We start from the raw sequence: 8,774 nt of genomic DNA, 5'->3' as shown, positions 1-8,774 counted from the left end.
TTCTGATGTTGAAAATAAACATGTATAATGTATGTTATTTGACTGTCTCTGTACATGTAGAATATGAACAACATTTGTGCCCTGACTAACAAACAGTTGAATGCAGAGGAGGAAATGCAGGAAGTGAGGAGAGAATAAAGGGATGGAAGGATGGAGTTGTTGTTCCCGTGCTGCTCCACTAGGTGACTCTGAACACGATTCTATCAGCGAGGTCTCCAGCAGGGAATACTGAGGCAAGCGCTCCCTCTAGTGGTGGATTTGTTCCAGTGTGTTTACCCCCCCCACCCCCCCCCCCCCAGTAATCAGTAATGAGGCCATTACTGATTACAAGGATTCTCTGGAGCAGGAAATCAAGGACAGGACAGAGTCGTCTCTGGTAGCCATGGTCTGATGGTACGGTGGGAAATGAAGTCCAGAAACAGTTGCAGCCTCAACACAAGACAGAAGAAAACTGACTCAATCGTCCAAAAGAAAAATGTGGTTTCTGCACCAGAGTCTGGCAATAAAGTCACAGAGAGCTGTTACGGAACCTTCAGAGATACGCTCAGGTAGGACCCATCTGGTCTTGGGAGAACAGAGAGGGAATCTGAATAGATGTCACAGAGAGCTGTTACGGAACCTTCAGCGATACGCTCAGGTAGGACCCATCTGGTCTTGGGAGAACAGAAAGGGAATCTGAATAGATGTCACAGAGAGCTGTTACGGAACCTTCAGCGATACGCTCAGGTAGGACCCATCTGGTCTTGGGAGAACAGAGAGGGAATCTGAATAGGGGTCACAAAGAGCTGTTACGGAACCTTCAGCGATACGCTCAGGTAGGACCCACCTGGTCTTGGTAGAACAGAGAGGGAATCTGAATAGGGGTCACAGAGAGCTGTTACGGAACCTTCAGCAATACGCTCAGGTAGGACCCACCTGGTCTTGGTAGAACTGAGAGGGAATCTGAATAGGGGTCACAGAGAGCTGTTACGGAACCTTCAGAGATACGCTCAGGTAGGACCCACCTGGTCTTGGTAGAACAGAGAGGGAATCTGAATAGGGGTCACAGAGAGCTGTTACGGAACCTTCAGCGATACGCTCAGGTAGGACCCACCTGGTCTTGGGAGAACAGAGAGGGAATCTGAATAGGGGTCACAGAGGCCAAATATTGGTGGAGACAAATCCAGGCACATTGCCAGGTTCTTTGAACCCTGAGTCACTGAACACACAGCATATCTGTTATGACGTCCAAGTTAGACGTGTCTTAGCCAGAGCAGGTGTGCAGAGGTACTTCATATAATTATAATAATACATGACATTTAGCATTTAGACAATTTTAGACACTTTTAATTAGACACTTAATGAGACAATTTTATCCTAAGCAACTTAAAATCATGTGTGCGTACATTTTCTGCGTGTACCACTACAATTTACTTCCCTTATCCAAAGTCCAAAGTCCCTGTCCCAGTCGTTGTATCAGCATGGACAGTTATTTTATTCATACATCTGCATTTGAGTGTTACTCTGTCTTAATGAGATCATTCCTCTCTACTGATTTTAATTAAGTTAAAATGACCCTCCTCTTCAGGCTAATGAGGCACTTCCCCTTTCAGTGTTTCCTTCATTAGTCCCCCCATTCCCTGCTCTATCCTCTTCTCTATCCTCTTCTCTATCCCCTGCTCTATACTTTTCTCTATCCCCTGCTCTATCCTCTGCTCTATCCTCTTCTCTATCCCCTGCTCTATCCTCTTCTCTATCCTCTTCTCTATCCCCTGCTCTATCCTCTTCTCTATACCCTGCTCTATCCTCTTCTCTATCCCCTACTCTCATATTCTCTATCCCCTGCTCTATCCTTTTCTCTATCCCCTGCTCCATCCTCTGCTCTATCCTCTTCTCTATCCCCTGCTCTATCCTCTGCTATATCCTCTTCTCTATCCCCTGCTCTATCCTCTTCTCTATCCCCTGCTCTATCCTCTGCTATATCCTCTTCTCTATCCCCTGCTCTATCCACTTCTCTATCCCCTGCTCTATCCCCTGCTCTATCCCCTGCTCTATCCTCTGCTCTATCCTCTTCTCTATCCCCTGCTGTATCCTCTTCTCTATCCCCTGCTCTATCCACTTCTCTATCCCCTGCTCTATCCTCTGCTCTATCCTCTTCTCTATCCCCTGCTCTATCCTCTTCTCTATCCCCTGCTCTATCCTCTTCTCTATCCTCTTCTCTGACCTCTTCTATATGCCCTGCTCTATACTCTTCTCTATCCCCTGCTCTATCCTCTTCTCTATCCCCTGCTCTATCCTCTTCTCTATCCTCTTCTCTATCCCCTGCTCTATCCTCTGCTCTATCCTCTTCTCTATCTTCTTCTCTATCCCCTGCTCTATCCCCTGCTCTATCCTCTGCTCTATCCTCTTCTCTATCCTCTTCTCTATCCTCTTCTCTATCCTCTTCTCTATCCTCTTCTCTATCCCCTGCTCTATCCTCTTCTATTTCCCCTGCTCTATCCTCTTCTCTATCCCCTGCTCTATCATCTTCTCTATCCCCTGCTCTATCCTCTTCTCTATCCTCTTCTCTATCCTCTTCTCTATCCCCTCCTCTATCCCCTGCTCTATCCTCTTCTATTTCCCCTGCTCTATCCTCTTCTATTTCCCCTGCTCTATCCTCTGCTCTATCCCCTGCTCTATCCTCTTCTCTATCCTCTTCTATATCCCCTGCTCTACCCTCTTCTCTATCCCCTGCTCTATCCTCTTCTCTATCATCTTCTCTCTTCTCTATCCTCTTCTCTATCCCCTGCTCTATCCCCAGCTATATCCTCTTCTCTATCCTCTTCTCTATCCCCTACTCTATCCTCTTCCATATCCTCTTCTTTGTCCCCTGCTCTATCATCTTCTCTATCCCCTGCTCTAACCTCTTCTCTATCCCCTGCTCTATCCTCTTCTCTATCTTCTCTATCATATTTTCTATTCTCTTCTCTATCCCCTGCTCTATTCTCTTCTCTATCCTCTTCTCTATCTTCTCTATCATCTTTTCTATTCTCTTCTCTATCCCCTGCTCTATCCTCTTCTCTATCCTCTTCTCTATCATCTTTTCTATCCTCTTCTCTATCCCCTGACCTGTCATCTTCTCTATCCTCTTCTCTATCCCCTGCTCTATCCTCTTCTTTGTCCCCTTCTCTATCCTCTTCTCTATCCCCTTCTCTACCCCTGCTCTATCCTCTTCTCTATCCCCTGCTCTATCTTTTTCTCTACCCCTGCTCTATCATCTTCTCTATCCTCTTCTCTATGCCCTGTTCTATCCTGTTCTCTATCTCCTGCTCTATCCTCTTCTCTATCCCCTGCTATATCCTCTTCTCTATACTCTTCTCTCTATCCTCTTCTCTATCCCCTGCTCTATCCTCTGCTCTATCCTCTTCTCTATCCTCTTCTCTATCCCCTGCTCTACCCTCTTCTCTATCCCCTGCTCTATCCTCTTCTCTATCCTCTTCTCTATCCTCTTCTCTATCCCCTGTTCTATCCTCCTCTATTTCCCCTGCTCTACCCTCTTCTCTATCCCCTGCTCTATCATCTTCTCTATCTTCTCTATCATCTTTTCTATTCTCTTCTCTATCCCCTGCTCTATCATATTCTCTATCCTCTTCTCTATCTTCTCTATCATCTTTTCTATTCTCTACTCTATCCCCTGCTCTATCCTCTTCTCTATCCTCTTCTTTATCCCCTACTCTATTCTCTTCTCTATCCTCTTCTTTATTCCCTGCTCTATCTCTTCTCTATCCCCTGCTCTATCCTCTGCTCTATCCCCTGCTCTATCCTCTTCTCTATCCCCTGCTCTATCCTCTTCTCTATCCCCTGCTCTATCCCCTGCTCTATCCTCTTCTCTATCCTCTTCTATATCCCCTGCTCTATACTCTTCTCTATCCCCTGCTCTATCCTCTTCTCTAGCCCCTGCTCTATCCTCTTCTCTATCCTCTTCTCTATCCCCTGCTCTATCCTCTGCTCTATCCTCTTCTCTATCCTCTTCTCTATCCCCTGCTCTATCCTCTTCTCTATCCCCTGCTCTATCCTCTGCTCTATCCTCTTCTCTATCCCCTGCTCTATCCTCTTCTCTATCCCCTGTTCTATCCTCTTCTATTTCCCCTGCTCTACCCTCTTCTCTATCCCCTGCTCTATCATCTTCTCTATCCTCTTCTCTATCTTCTCTATCATCTTTTCTATTCTCTTCTCTATCCCCTGCTCTATCCTCTTCTCTATCCTCTTCTCTATCATCTTTTCTATTCTCTTCTCTATCCCCTGCTCTATCCTCTTCTCTATCCCCTGCTCTGTCATCTTCTCTATCCTCTTCTCTATCCCCTGCTCTATCCCCTGCTCTATCTTTTTCTCTACCCCTGCTCTATCATCTTCTCTATCCTCTTCTCTATGCCCTGTTCTATCCTGTTCTCTATCTCCTGCTCTATCCTCTTCTCTATCCCCTGCTATATCCTCTTCTCTATACTCTTCTCTCTATCCTCTTCTCTACCCCCTGCTCTATCATCTTCTCTCTTCTCTATCCTCTTCTCTATGCCCTGTTCTATCCTGTTCTCTATATCCTCTTCTCTATACTCTTCTCTCTATCCCCTGCTCTATCCCCTGCTCTATCCTCTTCTCTATCCTCTTCTCTATCCCCTACTCTATCCTCTTCCCTATCCTCTTCTTTGTCCCCTGCTCTATCCTCTTCTCTATCCCCTGCTCTATCATCTTCTCTATCCCCTGTTCTAACCTCTTCTCTATCCCCTGCTCTATCCTCTTCTCTATCTTCTCTATCATATTTTCTATTCTCTTCTCTATCCCCTGCTCTATCCTCTTCTCTATCCCCTGCTCTATCCTCTTCTCTATCCCCTGCTCTATTCTCTTCTCTATCCTCTTCTCTGTCCTCTTCTCTATCCTCTTCTCTATCCCCTGCTCTATCCTTTTCTCTATCCTCTTCTCTATCTTCTCTATCCTCTTCTCTATCCCCTGCTCTATCCTTTTCTCTATCCTCTTCTCTATCCCCTGCTCTATCCTTTTCTCTATCCTCTTCTCTATCTTCTCTATCCTCTTCTCTATCCCCTGCTCTATCCTTTTCTCTATCCTCTTCTCTATCTTCTCTATCCTCTTCTCTATCCCCTGCTCTATCCTTTTCTCTATCCTCTTCTCTATCCCCTGCTCTATCCTTTTCTCTATCCTCTTCTCTATCCCCTGCTCTATCCTTTTCTCTATCCTCTTCTCTATCTTCTCTATCCTCTTCTCTATCCCCTGCTCTATCCTCTTCTCTATCCTCTTCCCTATCCTCTTCTTTGTCCCCTGCTCTATCCTCTTCTCTATCCCCTGCTCTATCATCTTCTCTATCCCCTGTTCTAACCTCTTCTCTATCCCCTGCTCTATCCTCTTCTCTATCTTCTCTATCATATTTTCTATTCTCTTCTCTATCCCCTGCTCTATCCTCTTCTCTATCCCCTGCTCTATCCTCTTCTCTATCCCCTGCTCTATTCTCTTCTCTATCCTCTTCTCTGTCCTCTTCTCTATCCTCTTCTCTATCCCCTGCTCTATCCTTTTCTCTATCCTCTTCTCTATCTTCTCTATCCTCTTCTCTATCCCCTGCTCTATCCTTTTCTCTATCCTCTTCTCTATCCCCTGCTCTATCCTTTTCTCTATCCTCTTCTCTATCTTCTCTATTCTCTTCTCTATCCCCTGCTCTAGCCTCTTCTCTATCCCCTGCTCTGTCCTCTTCTCTATCCCCTGCTCTATCCTCTTCTCTATCCCCTGCTTTATTCCCTTCTCTATCCTCTTCCCTGTCCTCTTCTCTATCCCCTGCTCTGTCCTCTTCTCTATCCCCTGCTCTATCCTCTTCTCTATCCCCTGCTTTATTCCCTTCTCTATCCTCTTCCCTGTCCTCTTCTCTATCCCCTGCTCTATCCTCTTCTCTATCCCCTGCTCTATCCCCTTCTCTATCCCCTGCTCTATCCTCTTCTCTATCCCCTGCTCTATCCTCTTCTCTATCCCCTGCTCTGTCCTCTTCTCTACCCCCTACTCTATCCTCTTCTCTATCCCCTGCTCTGTCCTCTTCTCTATCCCCTGCTCTATCCTCTTCTCTATCCCCTGCTTTATTCCCTTCTCTATCCTCTTCCCTGTCCTCTTCTCTATCCCCTGCTCTATACTCTTCTCCATCATCTTCTCTATATCCTCTTCTCTATCTTCTATTCTCTATCCTTTTCTCTATCCTCTTCTCTATCTTCTCTATCATCTTCTCTATCCTCTGCTCTTCTCAGAATACACAGTCTATTTACAGTATCTATCCAAATATGCACAATTTGGACCTCTTAACCGTTAGAGAAGTGCCCAGGCATTTTGCTCAGCAGATGAAAAGGTTCAGAGTGGGGAGGACTGGTTTGTAGCTTCAAGCCCTGAGGCAATACCACTTTATTAGTTAGAGAGTGTGTTCTCTGGGGTGGTAAAAGAGAGAGGGTGGGCTACATGCTGGCTATTAGAGTGGTTTGGGGCTCATACCAACTCTATTGTGCATTGTCTCCAAATGGAAAAACTTGGACTCAACAGTGACCCATTGTGTGGCCTTAACTCTCCATTACTATGCTAATTATGGGATGTGTCTGCCTTCATCATCCCCTTCCCCTCCTTTCTCATTCTCCAGCTCTCCTTCCTGACCGTCCTCAACTCTCCTTCCTGACCGTCCTCATCTCTCCTTCCTGACCGTCCTCATCTCTCCTTCCTGACCGTCCTCATCTCTCCTTCCTGACCGTCCTCATCTCCCCTTCCTGACCGTCCTCATCTCCCCTTCCTGACCGTCCTCATCTCCCCTTCCTGACCGTCCTCATCTCCCCTTCCTGACCGTCCTCATCTCTCCTTCCTGACCGTCCTCATCTCTCCTTCCTGACCGTCCTCAACTCTCCTTCCTGACCGTCCTCATCTCTCCTTCCTGACCGTCCTCATCTCTCCTTCCTGACCGTCCTCATCTCTCCTTCCTGACCGTCCTCATCTCTCCTTCCTGACCGTCCTCATCTCTCCTTCCTGACCGTCCTCATCTCTCCTTCCTGACCGTCCTCATCTCCCCTTCCTGACCGTCCTCATCTCTCCTTCCTGACCGTCCTCATCTCTCCTTCCTGACCGTCCTCATCTCTCCTTCCTGACCGTCCTCATCTCTCCTTCCTGACCGTCCTCATCTCCCCTTCCTGACCGTCCTCATCTCCCCTTCCTGACCGTCCTCATCTCTCCTTCCTGACCGTCCTCATCTCTCCTTCCTGACCGTCCTCATCTCTCCTTCCTGACCGTCCTCATCTCCCCTTCCTGACCGTCCTCATCTCCCCTTCCTGACCGTCCTCATCTCCCCTTCCTGACCGTCCTCATCTCCCCTTCCTGACCGTCCTCATCTCCCCTTCCTGACCGTCCTCATCTCTCCTTCCTGACCGTCCTCATCTCCCCTTCCTGACCGTCCTCATCTCTCCTTCCTGACCGTCCTCATCTCCCTTTTCTGACCATCCTCATCTCTCCTTCCTGACCGTCCTCATCTCTCCTTCCTGACCGTCCTCATCTCTCCTTCCTGACCGTCCTCATCTCTCCTTCCTGACCGTCCTCATCTCTCCTTCCTGACTGTCCTCATCTCTCCTTCCTGACCGTCCTCATCTCTCCTTCCTGACCGTCCTCATCTCTCCTTCCTGACCGTCCTCATCTCCCCTTCCTGACCGTCCTCATCTCTCCTTCCTGACCGTCCTCATCTCTCCTTCCTGACCGTCCTCATCTCTCCTTCCTGACCGTCCTCATCTCCCCTTCCTGACCGTCCTCATCTCCCCTTCCTGACCGTCCTCATCTCTCCTTCCTGACCATCCTCATCTCTCCTTCCTGACTGTCCTCATCTCCCCTTCCTGACCGTCCTCATCTCTCCTTCCTGACCGTCCTCATCTCCCCTTTCTGACCGTCCTCATCTCTCCTTCCTGACCGTCCTCATCTCTCCTTCCTGACCGTCCTCATCTCTCCTTCCTGACCGTCCTCATCTCTCCTTCCTGACCGTCCTCATCTCTCCTTCCTGACCGTCCTCATCTCTCCTTCCTGACCGTCCTCATCTCCCCTTTCTGACCGTCCTCATCTCTCCTTCCTGACCGTCCTCATCTCTCCTTCCTGACCGTCCTCATCTCCCCTTTCTGACCGTCCTCATCTCTCCTTCCTGACCGTCCTCATCTCTCCTTCCTGACCGTCCTCATCTCTCCTTCCTGACTGTCCTCATCTCTCCTTCCTGACCGTCCTCATCTCTCCTTCCTGACCGTCCTCATCTCTCCTTCCTGACTGTCCTCATCTCTCCTTCCTGACCGTTCTCATCTCTCCTTCCTGACCGTCCTCATCTCTCCTTCCTGACCGTCCTCATCTCTCCTTCCTGACTGTCCTCATCTCTCCTTCCTGACCGTCCTCATCTCTCCTTCCTGACTGTCCTCATCTCTCCTTCCTGACCGTCCTCATCTCCCCTTCCTGACCGTCCTCATCTCTCCTTCCTGACCGTCCTCATCTCTCCTTCCTGACCGTCCTCAACTCTCCTTCCTGACCGTCCTCATCTCTCCTTCCTGACCGTCCTCATCTCTCCTTCCTGACCGTCCTCATCTCTCCTTCCTGACCGTCCTCATCTCTCCTTCCTGACCGTCCTCATCTCTCCTTCCTGACCGTCCTCATCTCTCCTTCCTGACCGTCCTCATCTCCCTTCCTGACCGTCCTCATCTCTCCTTCCTGACCGTCCTCATCTCTCCTTCCTGACCGTCCTCATCTCTCCTTCCTGACCGTCCTCATCT

Source organism: Oncorhynchus gorbuscha, linkage group LG26 (assembly GCF_021184085.1).
Source record: "Oncorhynchus gorbuscha isolate QuinsamMale2020 ecotype Even-year linkage group LG26, OgorEven_v1.0, whole genome shotgun sequence".
NCBI classification, from domain to species: Eukaryota; Metazoa; Chordata; class Actinopteri; order Salmoniformes; family Salmonidae; genus Oncorhynchus; species Oncorhynchus gorbuscha.
Note: the sequence above shows the minus strand (reverse complement) of the source record.